The following is a 20,548-nucleotide window of genomic DNA, read 5'->3' on the forward strand; positions in this document are numbered from 1 at the left end:
TTCACTGGGGTAGCTCCATTGACACTGTTCTTTCCAAGGTTATTTGCGACCTCCTAGTTCTCGAAAGCATCGCACTCTTCTGGAATCAGGCATTGATCCCCTTGCTCTCCTCCCCCCTGCGCTCCCATATTTCCAGAAACACTCTCCCTAGAGGGTGTGTGACCCAGCCCACGGAGCCCTGCGGGGTCTGTGTTTGAATGCTGACAGTGTCTCTTCCTGGGTGGCGAACATTTCGGCCCCCTGGTATTTCCTTCTTCTTCTGCAGAATGTTGTTCTGTCTCTCTCTTTTTAAAGATTTTATTTATTCAGGAGAGACACAGAGAGAGGCAGAGACATAGGCAGAGGGAGCTCCCTGCAGGAGCCTGATGCGGGACTCGATCCCAGGACCCCAAGATCATGACCTGAGCCAAAGGCGGATGCTCAACCCCTGAGCCACCCAGGTGCTCTTCCTCACACTTTATTGATGCCATTCTTCCTCTTTGCTTCTGATTGGAAAGAACAGGTCCTCCCTTCATTGAATTCCCACGCCTGAAGAGTGTAGGTCAGACTTAATCTTTCGTAACCACTGCTTCTGGTCATTTCTTCCCTAAGACACCCCGAGATTTTGCGGGTAAGATCTAGATCCTGTTCAGCTACACGGCCATGCACCTTCCTTGCACTCCTTTCTCCCCAGAGTCCAGCGCAGTGCCCCGCACACCATTGGCATGCTGTTCGTGTGGCTTGTTGGCTTCATGAATTGGAGGCGGCGTGATGGCCAGCAGTGCTGCCGTGGAGCGGGGTGGGCTGAGCTTTCTACATCTCTGCCCTGTGGTGCTCGAGGCTTCACCTCTGAGCAAAGCTGATAGTAAGGGGGAACAGAACACATGCCCAGGCTCACGTTTTTTTTTTTTTTTTTTTTTAATCAAAGCAGAGCCATCTTTGTTTTGGACCTTTTTTCTTTTTCAATCTTTTTTTTTTTTTTTTTGATCAGTGGAAAATTTGTCCTAATTAGCATCTTTATTACAGCAGGAGTAGGCCAGGCAGGCGTGAAGGGCTGGGAGAGTGTGAACACTGTGTGGAGGGAGGTGACCAGAGGCTGCACACAATGCCCGATTGTACAGGCACGAGTATTAATGTACCATGCCTGTGTTTACCCACTAGGTGACAACGAGCAGGCTAGCCGGGGCCAAGGACCAGGAGCCCCTGCAACTGGATCCTCTCTTCCCTTCCCTCACCCTCCAGTGCTGGCATCTAAGACCCACCTGACTGGGCTACATCCCAGCGAGAAGCAGTCTTTAAGGAAAAGCTGTCAGGGAGAGTGCTGCTGGGTGGGGAGACCCGGCTCTGGGTGTGTGTGTAGGGGGGTGGTGTGTGTGAACATTTGCTGATTCTGCAAGGGGCTCTCTTGTGGCTTCAGGGAAGCTGTGAGGAGTGAATCCTGAAGGTAGGGCCCCAGACCAGGTTTCTTCCCTGGCACCTGCTTGCTGGTTAGTGCAGTTAGCACACTATTGTATTTATTTCCATACCATCCCTTCAGTAAGATTGGAAGCCCTTTGAGGGCAGGGACTGTGTCTTTTTCTTTCTTTCTTTTTTTTTAAGATTTTATTTATTCATGAGAGATATACACAGAGAGAGGCAGAGACACAGGCAGAGGGAGAAGCAGGCTCCATGCAAGGAGCCCAGTGCAGGACTCGATCCCAGGGCCCAAGGATCAGGCTCTGAGCCAAAGGCAGACGCTCAACCACTGAGCCACCCAGGCATCCCAACAGGGCAGGTAGCACAGGTAATGATCCATGATGTGTTCAATGGGTGGAACCGTAAAGGGCTTGTCTGATCCCCAAGACCCAGGGAGGGGATCTGCCCTCTCCAAGCCCCTAGAAATAATCTCCCCTCCAACTTGGCCTTGGACAGGGTAGGAGGCAGAGGCTGCTGAGTTAGCTGGTGGGAGACGGAGGGGATGATGTTCTGGCTAACAGTCTTAAAGTCCCCCTTGGGGACTCATCCTTTGGCATCTGTACTTGTCAGAGTGTTGCATTCTCTGCAGGATTTGTGAACCTGGTGCAGGTATGAGCTGGGTCTGGAGATGAGAGGGGCAGGGTAGCTGGACCACTCTTCTTTTCTTCTTGCAGGTAAGTCCCAATCTGGAGTGTAGAGGTCCAGGGGTTTCATAGGCGCCCAGATAGCAGGTGTAGGTCTGTAGCTCCACTTGGGGCCTCCCTGGGGCAGCCAGCCAGGCTCAGGGCAGGAAGTGGCTGATTCTGGGTCACTTGGCTGCTCTGGTTTGCTGCTGAGATTGTTCCTATAATCAAGATCTTAGATCTGGAAGGGACATTAGGAGGTGGTCTAGTTTAGCTTATACTTTCAGGCAAGAAAAAGTGGCATTATTATTCTCATGCCCGGTTCGTGGACAAGGAACCAAGGCTCAGCTTTATGGAGTGGCTCTTCCAAGTTATTCAGTGTGGCTCCTTATGATCTTGTCTTCTGTTCCCTGGCAGGGCATGTTGTGGATGGCTGTGGGAGGGTGATCACCTCACTAGTGAGAGCATTTCCTGTGGGGGGAGGCCATGCTTATCACTCAGATGTCTGAGGCCTGAGAGGGTTGGGAAGGCCGTCCTTGCTTTATTCCTAGATGCCTAATACAGAAGGGTGGTGGAAAGATAGGGTGGCCTCTTGAACTGCTGGGTTTCTCTGAGTTGAGCCCTTGCCCTGCTAGGCTGTTGGTATCTTGGGAAGCAGAGTAGGGAGGCCCAGCCTAGCCAGAGAGCTTCTGGTCTATCCTCTGCCAACCCCACATCACAGAAATGCCTCCTCCGTTGTGTGGCTGAAGCCTCATCTGGGGCTCGTCCGAAGTCTGGATAAGAACTTCCCAATCAGTGGGTTAGAGGCTCAGGCTTCTTGTCCCTCAATTCTGAGAAACTCATTTTAAAATTAAAAAAAAAAAAAATAAATAAAAAGGACTTTGTCCTCTGGGATGACATGTGGGCCGGCCCCAGGGCCGCTCTAGAGAGAGTTTCTGCCTTTTGGCCGCCAGGCCAGGCTGTGTGTGTGTGTGTGTGTGTGTGTGTGTGTGTGTGTGTTTGTATGTGTGTGTGCATGTCCTGGGGCTGCCAGCACTTGCTCATGGGATGCTAATGCCCCTCCCAAATTCTCATCGTTTCTGCCTTTTTCTGCTACCTTTTACCTTTGTGGGAAATTTAAGAAAACTGTACCTGGCCTTGTTTATTTGCTTTCCCCTCCAGGTTCTAGATTTCCTCCTTCTCCCACCCCTGCCCTGCCCAGGGTGGCAGTAGTTCAGATCACAGCGATGGGCAGTCACAGCTCTAGACCCGCTCCTGCCTGGCTGCAGAGACTCCGGGAATGAGCTTTGGTAAAGAATGTTTCACCATATTCTCACATCTACCGCGGGCGCCCCCCCAGCCTCAGTCCAGTAGCTGGTACAGGTGAACCCTCCTGTAAATGCTATGGGAGGCGGCTGGGTGGACCCAGGGGCTTGGGCTATCTTCTCTGTGCCTATGGGCTTGGTTGTTCCTTCTGGGCCTTCTTTTTCTTTCCTCCCATCTTCCTTCCTGATTTTCTCCAAGCGTGTGGCACATCTGGTGTGACCCGGCTCCCGTGAGCTTCCCCACCCTCCGGAACAAGGTCCGACGGCCGCAGTCAAGGGTGGACACTGGCCTCTCCGCCCGCTCCCCTGCTCCTTGCTTTTGTCCGGTTGGCCGGACAAAGAGGACAAAACCAAATGGCCTCCCCTCCCCCTCTCCTAAACCACTCAAGCAGTGGTGTTGGGGATGATTTTCCTGCAGCCATTTCAGCAAGTGCCCGAGTGATTGAAAGTCACTGGGACTGACCAGGCCTGTCAGCCCCCGTCACTGGCACGGTCCAGGCAGCCAGGGCTGCCTCCTTTTGTCCTCGTTGGGCACCGCGGGGCAGTGGGACTGAGCAGAGCCTCTGGGGCTCTGTTGACCAGCAGCTCAGCTACAGTAGAGTAGGGGGAGGTCTGGGGGCCGGAGGGGCAGGTCACACAGGCCTCTTTTATTTACAGTACTCTCTTTCACGGCCCCAGTGAAACAGGAGCCCCGAGAGGCTGCAGTGAAAGGGGACTGTGTTTGTGCATTCAGGCCTTCCAGGGCTTGCTACAAAAGGTGGGGGCGCCCAGAACACTGAAGGGGCTTTTTGTCATTGACAGTTTGGCTTGGGGTGGAAGAGGGGGCGAGAGAGTGGGGGCCGTTGCCGGGATTGTGAACGTGTGCGTGTTTGGATGGCTCTCAGCAGCTCCTTAAAACTGAGTTTGTGTCTGGGGTTGATGGGGGGCAGTTTGTCTTGACCCTCTTGTTTTGTTGGAGCAAATGATTCCTTCCTCCCTAATGTGTCTCCTGATGGTCTACTGGTCCTCACATGAACTATGGTTGGGGTAGAGAGGACCTCCTCTCCTGCCTCCCTCTCCTCTCTCCAAAGAGCAGTTTCATGGACAGCGACCAGCTTCCTTTGATCCTTAGAGCTGCCTTTTCCGGATTCCCCCTGTCCCCATGTTCTCTCTCTTAGCCTTAGTTTGGCCTTCTTGAAAATGGGGGGTGTGATAGCACCCACCTAATGGATCAGGTTGTTGTAAGGATTAGGTCAGAAAACACATGGGATCCATGGGATCAGCTTGCACAGAGTTCTTCCCCTTCAGACTGCCCAGGCCATGGTCCCTTTATGAATCTGGAGAGCCAAATTGGGCACCCCACTTTGTAGTGTAGTGTCCCCAGTCTTCCTTTTACCTTCTCCTGGCTTTTGGGCTTCTTTATACCTGTCACCCTCTGGGTCAGTACTATGTGATAAAGACAACTTTTCCAGAAGAACAATCAAAGGATTATGTTTTGAGATTGTAGAATATGTGAACACACATACACCACACCACACTCAAAAATTGCCCTTTAAAAGATCAGAAACCTGCCCCACTTTGGTAAAATATGACCAGCCCAGCAGTCTCTGACTTCCAGTAGCTGAGTGTAGTTAGGTGTCCACATGTTTTTGCCTCTGCCTTTTAATTCTATCTTTGAGATTTTATTTCCAGAACCAAAAATCAGGGCCACATATTAGTAGTAAAACGGAATGTTTATGTTCTAGCCTATCCTAGAGAGCTGTGGGCCATCGAGAAGCCCTGAGTGTGGTCTATGCTGTGAGGGAGTCCAGAGCTCATGGGTGTGATTGCTGTCCTCAGCTATGGAGAGGCATCTTCCTTTCTGACTTTTGTTCTGTTTCCTCTCTCTTCCTTAAACTTATCACCGCTGCTCCCAAGGGGCCACCCCTCTCTCCTCTTTGCTCCTATTCCAGAGATGTGGTTGATAAAATAGCAGGACAAGTAGAAGAAAAAGGACACCTGGAAGGAAACGAGTGAAAGGCCTAAATAAGAATGGCAGAATGCTAGTGGTGGAGTATTGGCAAAGGAGTGTTGATGGTAGAGCGTTGGTGGTGGTAGATCATTAGTGGAAGAGCATTGAGCTTGGGGCATTGATGCTGAAAAGTTGATGATGGAGTGTTGGCGGTGGAGCATTGGTGGTGGAACATTGACGGTGGAGTGTTGGTAGTGTGCTAGTGGCAGAGTGTTGATGTTGGGGCATTGATGATAGAGTATTGTTGATGGTGAAGCATTAGTGGTGGAGCATTGATGGTGGAGTGTTGGTGGTGGGGTGTTAGTGGTGGGGCATTGATGTTGGTTGGCATTGATGGTGGAGTGTTGGTGGTGGAACACTGATGGCAGAGCCATGGTGGAGCACTGATGGTGAAACATTGGTAATGGAGTGTTGATGGCAGACCATGTGCTTGAAATGTAGAATTAGAAAAAAAAAAAAACAACTCAGAAAACTCTCTTTACCATGTACTCAGGCCATTTGTGTGTTCTGCCTGGCAGGTGGAAGCAGCCAGGGCCTATAAGAAGATTGGAAAGACACAGTAAAGAAAATTTTCCTCTTTAGCCAGCACTGATTTCTCTGCTGCCTGGTCTTTCTGAGGGACGAATCTATGCAAAAAATGAGGGACCTTATTTCTACCACTTAACTCATGTCCATTTTCTAGATGGTTTATTGAAAGGGCATCATGCTAGCACTGTGGGGCAGTACACTGTATGCAAGGACTGGTTCTGAATGGTTATTGTGTTGTGAGGAGGCACTTTTTCTTTCTGCATTTGTCTCTTAGGAATAGTGATGACATCATTGGTTCAGACTTTGAGCCCTTCTCTGGTTAAAGTCCTCAACATAGTACCTTAATAGTATTTTATTTTTAGATTTTTCACTAAAGGAAAACCAAACCTATTGGTCCACTAATATACTGAGATACTGGTTCATTCCCACTTTGGGATATTGAAACAAGCCACTTGGCAAGGTATACTCTCCTCATTAGTGAGGGCATGGCCAACCCCTCATGGATTGCAGTACTGTGGCTGCTGGGCACACAGTCCCTGGGGGTCAGTGGGAAATGTGGGCGTGCAGACAATAGGAAGCAGATGTTGGCCTTCAGAGAGAGTCATTGCTGCTCAGGCAGTTTGTGTGTAGCTCAGTCGTGGCTTCTAGGAGTCCTCATGGTACCCCTTCTTGTGGGGGGATGCAGCTCCTACCAGGACCTGTGACTTGATGAACTGAAAGGGGCAGGATTTCAAACCTGCTTGTCCCTCAGTCAAGTGCCCAAGGCCTGTGGCCCAAGGGGGCTTCAGTGGTTGGAGTGGTCCTAAAGTACAGGCTGTTTGGGTGAAGTGCTTTGAGCCATCACCTCTCTGAGCATCTGTGGGTAAGAGTAAGAGTTGCCAAAGGCCAAGGCCTCCCGGGATCTGTTCCACTGATCCTTCAACCAGCCTGTGTACCCCATTAGCCCAGAATCCCCCATCCCCCAGGGCACTGTACCCACAGCACCAGGCTCAACTCCTTAAAAGCGGGTAGGGGCCCCCCTCTCTGCATGTCCCGGCCTCCCTAAAGGTGCCAGAAGTGTCAGGTAGGGTTTTTGGCATCCTTCTAGCATGACCGCCTCTTGGGATCAAGGCCAAGTGAAAACAGCACGAAAGGGCAGGAGTGGCAGAAAAGGTGGGCACAGTGACGTGCAGGGCACTCCCTGTCACTGCGATGGCAAGGCTTGCTTGGGAAAGCACATCCTCTCACGCAGCCAGCTTCTTCCACTTAGACACGGGGCGCGGAGAAAGAGACCAGTTAACAAGGCAGCATTCAGCCCTCTGCTAGAGGATCCGGTTCTCGGCTCCCCAAGGCTGAGTTGTTGAAAAGCAACTGCTAGGCATGGGCCAGCAGGAGAGAGTACGCTTGAGGTCACGTTAGCCTGAGCACACGTGGGCACTGTGTTGACAAGACTCTGAAGTGCCCATAGTAAGTAGCCTGAGAATAATTTCCATTTAACTAATTATTATTCTTACTGCAATAGATTTGAAATCTATTTAACTTTTCAGGGTCCCATAGCCTTTTAAATGTTTCGAGTGTATTCTCTCTGATAGGTTACCTTTTCTCTCCCTGTAGGCTATAATTAGTGTCCTTTACACCAAATTGGCTTAGAATTGGATGTAGAGAAGATAAGAATCAGATTACCAGTATTTATCTTGTAAATTCCAAAAGATCTACTGAAGACACTGTATTAAAAGGAAAAAAAAAAAAAAGGAGTTTCAAAGAAAAGTTTATTCTATGAAAAAGTAAATTTCTCAAGGTCTGAGCATTCCAGGGACATTTTAATATTAAAGCTGCAGCCTTCCCTTGGAGGAACCGAAGATTGCCTTTTCCTTGTCTCTGTTTTTATCTCCAATTGAGCTTCTGAAATATGTTGCCAGGCTTTGGATGGTGGAGGGCGGATGTGGTCTCGAGTTTTCATTAAAATTTGGAGGGTTCGTATTATCTGTTATTTCTGATTTGTGGTAGGACATAAACCTCTAAATATGCCTATCTGAAAGATGTACATGCAATTTTTATCTTGGCATTTTAAGTTATTAAGCTTTTGGGGGGAGATGGGAGGTCCTGCACGTTTGCATGTCTCCACATGTCAGCATACTGGCTTTCACAGGCTGCCTGGTACAGAGTGTGCCCGGCAGGTTTAAGTAAGGCTGGGTCAAAAAATATGCCTGTGTTTTCAACACTGCTGGCTCATAAAGGTGCCAGGCAGTAATGGGATGTTCAGATCATTGAGGAAGCTGTTCATGCGCATTCCCTGTACCTGACAAGCCCTTCCTTTTCTGAGGCACACTTCTGGTCCGGACTCTCCTCTGTATCAGGTGAGGAAGTGAGGGGTTTTGGCTGGAGCCCCTGCTACAGGCAGGGTTGGGGGTAGGTTGCACCTTGCTGGCGCTTTTGCAGCCAGGTGCACGCTCCATGTTGCTTTCTGCTTCAGCAGAAGTGTTGACTCAATTTCCAGGCTAGTTCTCTCTTTTTTCTGTTTTAGTTCTGATGAAGGTATTGGATGCCAAAGCACAAATGATGGATTCCTTTTAAGAACAAAAATGTATTTTGTGGGGCACCTGGCTGGCTCAGTTGCAAGAGCTTGCAACTCTTGATCTGAGGGTCATGGGTTCGAGCCCCACATTGGGTGTAGACATTACTTTAAAAAGAATAATAACTACACCTTTAAAGAAACGTATTTTGTGAGCAGTTCCACTTCTGAGTATGTACCCAAGAGAATTGAAAGCAGGGACTTACCCAGATAACTTGTACACCCAGGTTCGTAGCAGCTTTATTCACAATAACGGGAAGGTGGAAAACAACCCAGATGCCCATAGAGAGGTATGAGTGGATCAATAAAAATGTGGTAGACACGATGGAATATTATTCAGTCTTAAAAAGCTGGCGAAGTCCTGACAAGTGCTACAACATGGATAAACCTTGATCAGAGAAGCATGATGCTAAGTGAAATAAGATAGACACAGAAGGATGAGTATTGTATGGTCCTGCTTCTATGAAGCCAGTTCACTGAGACCCAGGAGCTAGGGGTGTGGAGGATAGGGAGTCATGTCTAATGGGCACAGAGTTTCAGTTCGGGAGGATGGAACAGTTCGTGGATCGATGGTGGTGCTGGTTGCCCAACAGTGGGAATGCCACTGAACTGCACACTATTTTAATATAAGTTAAAATAGCCATACCTGGCATCTGAGACAAAATGTCTTGGAAACTGCTTCGACCATTATCCTATTAAAAATCCTTTGCTAAAACAAACAAACAAACAAACAAACAAACAAACAAAAAAACTTTGCTAAATAAAAAGAGCCACTCATGACCCATGCAGGCTTGATAGTGGCTGTCAGCCTAGCAATTTTCCGTGAACCATCCTGATTGTCGTTAGCTGGACAAAGTTATTTTCAGCAGATGCTGCCTGTCAGGTAGTATGATTATTTATTGGGGCCCTGGGCTCTTACTCCTCGTGTGATGCTAGACGAGTCTCCTCCTCTTTGGCCCTGGGACTCTTCTTGAATTGACCACTTCCTACAGGCGAACTTGAAGAAAATATTCCACTCTGATTTTTTTTTCCTTACCTAAATCATTGAAAAAAAAAAAAAGTGTCTGTGGCTTTACAACATGGGGAGGTTTTGGTGAGGAAGGAAATGCATTCCTGGCTTGCAGAGTTTCTGCAAATCATAGAAGAGGGGTCTGCATTTTCGGACGTGGTGCCTGCGTGATCGGATTCAGAGGGGCTTCGTGTTTGTCCTGCATGCTGTTCCTTCCCTCCCCAGGACCAGTCCCCACCCACCCCTGGCAGCCAGAGATCCGGGGAGCTTCCGAAGAGAAACCTTCCCAGCCCTTCTGCCCTCCCACTTTGCTTTTCGCTTAAATGAAAATGTAAAAACTCTTGAGGAAATTCAGAGTGAAACTCTGCGCCCAAGTAAGTTAGAATCTCGAGATGAGCATGTTCAGTTCTGGGAATGGAAGTTTCCTCTACCCGCTGGTGGCATTGCCGCCAACAGCCTCGTTCTGTGCCTCAGAGGGTTTAATGGCCAGCATCTGAAGGTACCGGGCTCGCCGTATATATAGTACCAGGCGTGTGGGCGCTTGGCGCTGATCTGAAAAAGCTTAACTTTGGCATTTCTAGATTTATTTTAAACCTACAACCTTTAACGCCAGACACAGAGCTGCCTTCCCACTTAATGTAACCATACATTGATTGCTTTTAATTAGTGTTGGATCTTTTTTGGTGTTTTGCAGCTTGGGATATATAAAAAGTCTGATTTAAATACATACGTACATATATATATATGTGTGTGTGTGTGTGTGTGTGTGTATATATATATATATATATATATATATATATATGTAAAAGGCAAACTGGCAACATTGTCATGGGTCCTGCAGAAACCTGCATGGAGAGCTTTTGAAATATTAACCTCCGTGTCCTCTTTATTTTCATCTTGGGTTGGGTGGGCCCAGAAGCCAGCGAAGAAGAGTCCAACTTAACCCATGTCTGGGATGGAGGTAATCTTCTTGTAGGGTTTTGGCAGAAACAAAACATCTGTACTTAAGTGACCATGGTGGCGGTGGCGGCGAGCTGGATTTCCATAGCGTAAACGTAGTGGCCGAAGATCAGAAGTGCCAAGGGGAATGGGTCCAGGGCTAGGGTGAGACAGGTGGGGCAGGGCCTTTGGGTTCAACAGTTTGGAAATGCTAATGACAGCCCAGAGGTCTTCCTATTTGCTTGCGTGTCGCCACCCCTTCGTGGGAAGTCCTCCACGCCACTGTCCAATTCTACAGTAAATATTCCAGACATCCTGGGTCTGGCTCCCCTTTCCCTGCAGTAAATTACATATTAAAGTACCCTGGTAACTGAGCACTGGTTGCTGAGAGATAAGGACTGAGAAATCAATATGTTTGCCATGTGGCTGCTTGTTTATGACACCTGCCTCTAGAACAGTTGAGCAATGTTCTGTTTGTTAAGGCTACATTTCAGAAGCTTGTATCCTCCTAAAACAACCATGATCTTACTGGGGAGAGAGAAGTGCTACAACAAATATTGATTTTACTTCTCTAAGTATGGAATTGCACTTCTAAACAGTGGTCTCACAGCCTGTGATCCCCCCCTCCCCCCGTTGGAAAGGTGGGGAGGAGGAGGGAGAAGAGGGAGAGGAGGAGGAGGAGGATGAGAGAGAGGAAGGAGGGGGGAGGAGGGAGAAGAAGAGGGAGAAGAGGAGGAAGGAGAGGAGGAGGAGGGAGAGGAGGGGGAGGGAGAAGAGGGAGAGGAGGAGGAGGATGAGAGAGAGGAAAGAGGGGGAGGAGGAAAGGGGGAGGATGGAGAAGAGGGAGAGGAGGAGGAGGGAGAGGAGGAGGAGGGAGAAGAGGGAGAGGAGGAGGAGGGGAGGGAGAAGAGGGAGAGGAGGAGGAGGGGAGGGAGAAGAGGGAGAGGAGGAGGAGGGGAGGGAGAAGAGGGAGAGGAGGAGGGGGAGGGAGAAGAGGGAGAGGAGGGGGGAGGGAGAAGAGGGAGAGGAGGAGGAGAGAGACGAAGGGGAGGGAGAGGAGGGAGAAGAGGAGGGAGAGGAGGAAGAGGAGGGAGAGGAGGAGGGAGAAGAGGAGGAGGAGAAGGAGGAGAGGAGGAGGGAGAAGAGAAGGAAGGGAAGGAGGGGGAGGGAGAGGAGGAGGAGGAGGAGGAGGAGGAGGAGGAGGAGGTAGATACTCTGCACATTTGTATCATAAATCTATTTTATAACGCCCGTGATGTGGTCAGTTAAAAGGAGGAATGTAGCTTATAATAAGGAAGTGTAGGCGGTGTTTAGATTTATCTCTTCTTTGGCTACCTGGCTCGTACCAGTTTCACTCTCTGGATCTGCCCTGATAGATGGCTTTTCCAACAACAGCAACAAAGGCAACAAGAAACATAGCTCTAGCAGTTGGTAAATAAACATTTTAACCTAAGTCTCCAGGGGGGGTTTTATTTTAACTAACAGGGTGATACTATTGTCTTGGGACCCTGCCTGCTGGTGAATCAGTGCTTTTTAGAGCCAAGGAGTGTCCACTCAGGCTGGTGAAAGCGTGTGTGTGTGTGTGTGTGCGTGCGTGTGCGCACACGCGTGTGTTGGAGGGTGAGGGAGTGCGGGGCAGTCCGCTTGAGAGCCCGGAGGCCGCCTGGATGCTCATCGCTTGGCCTTTGATTTTGGAAAAGGGCATCAGTGATAGCGACTTCTTTCCCTGCCTTCGGGGTGCAGGAGCATGAATAAATTTTCAACCGTATTTGGATGTCAGGGCGTGAAACGTGTCTTGTGTTGGTGTCCTTGGGGGTGTCAGCAGAACACGCCCTCCCGGCGTTCCTGCACCTTTCTAAGAATCGCTCTGCTGTCTCCACCCTGGTTAGCATTTGTGACTTCAGATGGACTCCCACATAAACGGGTCTGCTGTATTTTGCCAAAAAGTGAGTTAAAAGTTGAGAAGGAAACACAAGCTCCCTTGTTCAGCGCTCTAGAGGCAGCCGCCACTCAGCTGCTGCCCGGTGCCCTGTCCTGGGGAGATGGTCTCTTCGGGACACCAACATATCCTGGGACCTGATTTTTGTTTGTGTGCTTTTAACCAGATGGTCAGGTTCTCCTTGATCAGTAGAGGCAAAATGTTGCTTTCCTTTCTGTTTTCTGTCTGATGGGAAGTGGCTTATCCGCTCATCTCTCCCTGCACGTGTTCAGCCCAGGGAGACGTGAAGTTGGGTGGAGGTGGCTGGGAGGAGGGCTTGGTGACCTGAGCTGTACCATCCCAGCCGAGGGAGGCCGAAGCCGCATCTGCACTGGCTGATGGAGAGACCAGTGATCCAGGCAGGCAAAAAACTTGCTTCCCCGCCACTCACCCCTCATGCCTTACTCCTCAGAAATGCAGGTGACCTCTGAACAACGTGGAGGTGAGGTGCACCCCACCTGCCACCCGGCACAGTCGAAAATCCACATAGAACTTTTGACCCCCGCCCCCATGTCCTTATCTACGAATAGCCTCCTGGTGACCAGAAGCCTCATGGATAGCATGAACAGTGGATGAACACATTTTGTATGTTATGTGTATTATATATATACTGTGTTCTTACAGTCAAGCCAGCTAGAGAAGAGACAATATTAGTAAGGAAATCTTAAGGAAGAGAAAGTACCTGCATTATAAAAAAAAAAAAAGTCTGTATGATTGGGCTTGCACAGTTCAAACCCGCATCATTCAAGGGTCAGCTCTCCATGCAGGTTTCTGCAGGACCCATGACAATAGTAGGCAGGGCAGTGGACCTGTTTGGAGGAGGCTTGTCCATACATATTTGTTGCATTTTCCATTTCTGTAGTCCTGGCCTGGGGCCGGATGACAAAAGTGTTAAAGCTGAGACTGGTCAAAGCAAGTATTTCATCCTACTCAGAGAATTATGGTCCTGGAGCAGGATGCGAATTTGGACGCATTGGCGAGCTGGCCTCTTTCCTCTTGAGCTTGCTCTGCCACAGTGGGAAGAGGGTGAAACTGAACTCAGACCCTTCCTGTTATTTTTAATCACAAGGCAAGACTGAAAACTGCAGTGACTTGACCTTTCTGACATACTTTTGTGAAATAAGACGCATCTAGCTTTACGAAGTAATTAACCTTTTGTAAGACCAGGTAATTATAAACTGAGGCCAGACAGTGAATGTCAGATTCCTAGCTTTGAAAGATCCCACATTTCCTGCTTTTACAAAACCTAGTGCTGGCTTGGGAATCCAGAAAGCCCCTTGGGTTGGTGGGGGAGACCCTAGAGTAGTTGTTAATGAGGAGGTAGTCTTGTGAGCTGGCATGTTGGGTCCAGAGGCACCCCTGAGGGCCAGAATGTTGCAGCCCAGTTTGTTTTTTGTTTTTGTTTATTTTAGAGTTGCCTCCTCCTCTAAAGGGATTTGGAATATTCATTCACTTATGATCCATCCTTTTCTATATTCTCCAGCTCAGCATTGGCAGTCTTCGGGGCCATACAGGATGTTTTCCTAGACAGCATGATTTGTCTATTTTACCAAATTTATTTGAGGGATTCAGTGGAAACTCGAGAGCAACATGGTAATGTGATAGTAGAAAGAGTCCTGAGTTCTTGGGGCGCTTGGGTGGCTGAGTCGGCGAAGTGTCTGACTCTTGGTCATGATCTCAGGGTCAAGAGATCAAGGCTGTCATTGGGCTCCACACTCAGCGGGGAGTCTGTTTGGGATTTTGCCCCTCCCCCTGCTTGCACATACAGACGCAGTCTCTCTCTCTCTCTCTCAAAAAATATAAAATGAAGAGTCCCACATTCTGGTGTCAGGACAGACCTAGATTGAGAGCCTGGGTATTTTGTAAATGGTGTGTCCTAAGACACATCACTTAACACTTTCTGAGGTTCCTGTAAAATGGGGGTGCAGGGCTATTGTGCAGATCAAAGGAAAAAACCTAGAGATCTCCTTGCTATTATTGTAGTGCCCAATGAGCGGTAGTTTCCTTAGTCTCCTTTCTCTTCTTGAGAGCAGAGGACCTGCTTTTATTTCTTTGTATTTTTCATGTCACCGCACACAATGCAGATGCATTCATGTATCTGTGGCTCATTTTTGTGTCCATCGTGGTGGTGATAAAGAACGGGTGGTGCCCTAGCTGGGGAGGGGGCAGGTAAGGCTTTTACCAGTGGTTTTTGGTTTCTCTCCCTTATGAAATCAGGGGCTGCTGTAGGGAATAGAAGTCCTCGGCAGAGTCATATTTTCCCTTTTATTTTAACCTCAGCATCAGAGGCTATTTTGGGGGGAGGAAGGGGGTTGGATGGTCTGTGTCCAGTCCTGTTGTGGGTCTCATCTGGCATGTTGGGGTTGGCACTGCCCACATCAATGATGGCTGAGATGTCCTCTTTCACAGACCTCCAAGGCTTGGGCCTCAGCTGCTTTGCCCTGCAGACTCGCTCTCGGTTGCAATTTCCCTTTCCAGGAAAAAAAAAGCCTTAAAAAATGCTTTGGGAAAGCTTTCTTATTGTGGCTGAAGGCACTGGTGAGCCGTTGGCAGCCAAGTTTGGGTTTGAATCTCCCTGGGGTTTGAGGCTGCTGAACTGCTATTCCTAACATGCTCTTTGCCTTTTTATGCATGGACCGTCCTTGGGATCGTTGGTGAATTTTTCACTCTGGGGTTTTTAGGAGAAAGGTTTGTCATTCGTCATCACACTCCTCATCCATCACAGCTGCATAAGAGTGGTTAGAGGGAAAAGGTGGAATCAGTTGTTCAAATTTTTCTTTCTTCTAGGTAAGTAAGTCTTTCCCCCCAGTCTTTCTGGAAATGAACCAATTGGAAAATGCTTGGCCTGGTGTTTCTAAGATGATTTTGGCACATGCAGGCAGAGGGATGCTTTTTGCTGATAGCCCTGGGGTTGGTCCATACCCCTGAGGTGTGGTTTAGCTGGGGGTGAGCAGGCACTTAATTATTTATTAGGTGCCTGGAGAATTTTATGGACATGAGGGCCTAGGGCCATTCTAGGGGGGAAAAAAAAAAAAGGCCAATTCTGGAGCTTTTCTAGCAGTTTCCTTCTTGGGCTTGAAGGCTTTGCTTCCTGACATTGAACATAGCCCCCAGTGCCCTCCCTGCCAAGTGTCAGGTGGGGACAGAAGTGTCAGCTGATGTCCTTACTTGGCATGTGCCCGTGTTAACTGATCCACTCAAATGTGGCTGTTTCAGACCATTCCGTCTTGCTCCTCTCAGCTGCTGAGAACATTAAAGGACCTTATTTGAAGGCAAGCATTACGGTATCAATGATGCTGAAACTGGAGGCACTGTCTTACTGATATAAAACGGTGCTTGGCTGCATTGATAATTATTCCTACTTTGAGCCACAACACTGTGATTATTGAGGTTAAGATGTAGGGGCCGAGACGGCCTTGAGGTCACCAAGAACATTGTCCTGCCTTTAGGCCAGGCCCCATGTGGAAGGAAGGAGGGAGAAGACTGGATCGTGTAGGAAGGGAAATCCAGTACTGGCTGGAATGCAGGGGGCAGACCCCTCGCCCCCGGCCTGAGACCAGAGCACCATTAACTGGGTGATGGGCATAGAGGGAGCGAGGACCACACCAGGGCTGCGGGTGGGCGGAGCATTCTGCTTAAACACACTTTTTTTTTTTTTTTTTTTTTAAATCTCTTTTTTAGTGTCTAGGACTGAAGAGGTTTTTTTTTTTTTTTTTTTTTTTTTTTTTTTTTTTTTTTTTTACCTTTGGGACATAGAAGTCTCTACTTGCATTTGTGTTTTGGTAACCACATGTAACAGCCGGTGGAATCTTTCTTCCCTTTGCTTTCTCTGAACTTTCCAGAGAGTGGGCCCCTATCTCTCGGGGGATTAACTCCTTCTGGCCCCCGTGTCGTTAGAGCTCCCCCACCCTGTGTCAGCATCTAAACCTATGTACACAGGATGTTTTCTGTAGCGCTTATCAGATGGTTTTAGGAGATGCAAGGTGGAGATAGAGGTAACGTTTAACCCATCCTGAATTCCTTTCATGAGCTGGGGGCCCAAGGCGACCTCAGCCTCAGCGCAGCGGGAGGGTTTGGCTGGAGCCCCTGATACCGGGCTTCCTATCTCAGAGGGAGGTGTGGGGGCCTGTGGCGGGGTGCACAAAGGAGCTTCATTTCGGTGGCTTATTTAACACCCCTCCCTGACAGCGGTGTGTGGGTTAGGAGCCCGAGGAATCAAAGAGAAATTTAACAAACGATTCTTTCTTGTGTGTGGGCTGAATAATCGAATTTGTGGGATAACCACACTAGTTTTCACCCCCTTCCTCCCTCCTACCTTCCCTGGCATTTTGGTCAAGGTGCTTGGGTTGGAACGCTTGCCGAGGGTAGGTTCTGGAAGGGAACTGCCGTCAGATCAGGCCCCTCTGCAGCAGCATTTCCACAGTGATGCATTTGGATCGTGTAGAGGTTTAGATTTGTTTGATGCTCGGTTGACACGTGCCATAGACAACTGGGATCTTTTTTTTTTTTAATTTTTATTTATTTATGATAGTCACACAGAGAGAGAGAGAGGCAGAGACATAGGCAGAGGGAGAAGCAGGCTCCATGCACCGGGAGCCCGACGTGGGATTCGATCCTGGGTCTCCAGGATCGCGCCCTGGGCCAAAGGCAGGCGCCAAACCGCTGCGCCACCCAGGGATCCCGACAACTGGGATCTAACCATGTTCTACTCTTCAGCCCCACTAGAGTTCCTGCTTCCAGGGCAGAAAAGATGGAAGCAGAATTGGGAGTGGTTTGACACAGCTCTGTAAGGAACTAGCAAGCATGTGGCGTCCTCTGGATGTTACTCGCCAGCTGGAGAAGGACATCCAGTGCCCCACAGTCTCTTTCAGGGTCCCTCCTGTCACTACTTTGCCTTTTCTTCCCTTCTACCCCTTTGCCCACAGCAGGAAAGGAAAGGAAAGTAGCCCAGAACAGCCACAGTCAGTGCTGTCCCTCCCTAGGAGGCTCTGTGTTACAGGGAGGAGGCGGAGTGGGGGACACAGGAGAGTGGATCTGGGGGTGTTTTGCTGTGGTTTGCTTGGCATTCTCCAGAATCTCTCTGGCCGTGACTGTTAGATACAGTGAAGGGATGGACCTCCTGGAAGCCAAGAGGTAGGGGCTCTTGTGGCCAGGGAACCAGCACGCCTGGGCCCTGGGAGCAGCAGCTCACTGTGGGATTTGGCCCATCCATCTTCCAGAACAGAGAATGCCTTTCTAACTTCTGCATCATGGGTTCACTGGAGAGCGGACATTGACTAATTCTTACTTCTCTTCTGGCTCACACAGAAGAGGAAAGTTGTGCCTCTTACCATTGGGACCTTCTCTGCAGGGGCACCAGGGTGCTCTCAACCACTTTGAGTAACAGGATTGAGTCCACGTGGGCATGGGAAGGGGAGTGTGTCATTATTCTCTGAGATCGGGGTTGATTATCCCACTGACAGCCATACTTGCCTTTTCCTGATCCGTTTTGCCAGGTGAGCTAGCAACTTCACCCATAGCCATCCACCCACCTGGGGAAGGCATGTTTATAAAAACTTAGACCGTGGGGCACCTGGGTGGTGCAGCGGTTGAGCATCTGCCTTTGGCTCAGGTCGTGATCCCCGGGGTCCTGGGATCAAGTCCTGCATCGGGGTCCCTCAGGGAGCCTGCTTCTCCCTCTGCCTGTGTCTCCACCTCTGTGTATGTGCCTCATGAATAAATAAAACCTTAAAAAGAAAAAAAAAAGACTTAGACCATGTGGGGGTGTTTTGGCACCTGCTGGGTGGACACAGCGGTACATTTAGGTTGTTCCTCTTGATGTCTAATCTTCGTTTCTCTTCTTGCAATTCAAACATACCTCACTGTCTTGCCACCAGCCTGTGAGCTGAGGCTGGCCAGACAGCCCCAAACTCAGAATTAATTCTCTTGGGTGGAACCCTGGGTGCGGCTGTTTTTTGGTGGAGGTGACAAAAAGGAGGTGTGGTTATCTGTTTTGGTTGCACGCAAGGCAGAGAGCTGGCCTCTGTCTGAGTTCCCTTGTTTGTTTGTAAACTGTGCTTAAATGAGGTTCTTTTCTTCTCCCAGACTGACAGTCTCATAGGTAAACTTAGGAAGAAGACAGATACTTTTCAAACTGTCACCGTGGGTGCCATAAAAGAGACATTTGGACAGTGGTGCTGAGGAGAGCCTTGTCTTCGCTCTGTGTTAATACGTGGGGATTGGGGTAACCCTGATCACCAGGGGAAGGCGGTTTTTCTTCATTTAGCTTTTAATTGCTTTCTTTCACTTTTATGTATAAAAGATTGTCCATTTAATTAACTGAAGAATGCAATTTCAAAAACACTAATGCTTTACACATGATGGCTTTTAAAATAAAAGTAGCATTCTAATATTGCATAATGTTTTGCTGTTCTCCCACTCCTCTCCGCCTCCACCCACCACCCCCTCCAATCTGTATTAACCTTTAGCAGCATCCTTTGGAGGAAAATGCTGGCCTGCCTCCTCTTTCCACCCTCAACAGGGATAGGACGGCCACTCCCTTCTGAAGTGTCACTTCTGTGAAGAGGAGGTGGCTTTATATACTCTTTTTTTGGGGTCACAGAGCCCCGACTCTCGTCGCCTTTAAAATGAATGATGGTGGGATTATATGGGAAAAATGGAAAAGAAAATAAAACCCTAGTACTTAACTCTGGTTTCCTGTGGACATTTCACTAGGAGAAGCCTGTTTGCATTGGCTCTGGGGTTGACGATTTCACCACCTTCTTTTTTTTGACTGTAAAGAAATCCAGATCTTTCTCTTGCCTTCTTAATCCCTTATCACTCCCCACAGTGTTGTGAATTGCCCCCACTAGATGGCTTTTTGAAAGCGCAGTCTTGTGGACAAGTTTATCTTCACCAGTTGGGCTGGGGAGTGGGGGGCAGGTGTGCACACGGAGGTCTGTGCACATCCGTCCACAGGCCACTGAGCAAGACTGCTCTGTTACCTGGGTTGGTGATCCCAGGCCCCCAGTAGAAGGGGTCCTGACCATCACTCTGATTTTGTAGATAAGGGGGGGTGGAGCCCTGGAGGGGTTGGCGACTTGCCCCTAGCCTGCCTTCCAGCCAGGGTTATAGCCTGAATGAGATCTGCTTACCTGTTCTCATCCTGCCTTCTTGGATTTTCTGTGTTGGATTATGATCCGGGTCCTGGAAGGGACCTTGGTAATCATGTGACTCACTTGCCTTGAAGCCGGCTTATGTGTTCCTCATAGTTTGGTTTTGATGATGTCCAGAGAAGAGCTTTATGGACCTGGTAACGTGCACTGTAAAACACGTTGTGTTTAGATCTCATTTAGCTCTCTCTGTTGCCGCCTGCTCTGGCCTCCTTGGCGGTGAAATGCTTGGTCGTTTGGAGTGAACAAACCCGGCAGCCCCAGGTCACTTTTCAGAGGGATCCTCTCTTGCATCCTCTCTCTCTTCTCCAAATAAAAGGACTTTTGAGCCGACTGAAGGGATTGCTAAGAATTTCCACCCCCGAAGAACAATTGTGTGTTTACGAGAAGTGACTAAAAGATTCTTTCTTTCCCTGCGACTGGGTGTGGAACCCTGACTTTTTCTCAACCCTGTGATGTGGATAAATGCAAACGCATCTTGGGAAAATACATGCTCTTGATTCCATGATATGCTGGTAAAAAATGACCTTGGAGATAGATGTGTTTCCAGGAGGAACAGCACCAGACGGGGAGGGCCGGAGGTAGTGTGTAGTACAGGTTTTTGGTTTTGATTTTGTTTTTGTCCTACTGGGGGAGAGATTTTTCAGATTAACCTGGTGATGTGACTAGAGAATGTAGTGGGAGATTTGGGACTAGGTTTTGGTGTGTTTTTAAGTCTGCCTTGTAATGGGATCTCTTTCCCCCTCCCACCTTCATTATTATTATCGTGGGCTCACACTTAGGGAGCATTCATCGCAGGAGATGCGGGGAGGGTTTGCTGCTCGTGGGAGGGTTTGCTGCCGGGGACCATACGGCTTCATCATTCATTAATTCCTAGGTTCATTCATCGAGCTATTTAAACTTCTGTGTGTAAGACGGCAGCCCAGATGGTCTTTTGGTGCCCGCGTTCACGCAGAGACCCCAGGCCCTGATGCAAGAGGGCACGTGGAGTAGCTGAGTGTACAAAACATTTGCAGCCATTAGGAAGCAGCTCCTGAGTCT

The 20,548-nt window shown here is 49.0% G+C and overlaps 1 protein-coding gene across 5 annotated transcripts in view; it reads left to right on the forward strand.

Annotated features, from left to right (window-relative positions):
* The window catches only part of ZBTB16 (zinc finger and BTB domain containing 16), a 182,695-nt gene that overhangs the window by 25,416 nt on the left and 136,731 nt on the right, over positions 1 to 20,548 (forward strand). The window lies entirely within an intron of this gene.

Source organism: Canis lupus, chromosome 3 (genome assembly GCF_048164855.1).
Source record: "Canis lupus baileyi chromosome 3, mCanLup2.hap1, whole genome shotgun sequence".
Lineage (NCBI taxonomy): Eukaryota > Metazoa > Chordata > Mammalia > Carnivora > Canidae > Canis > Canis lupus.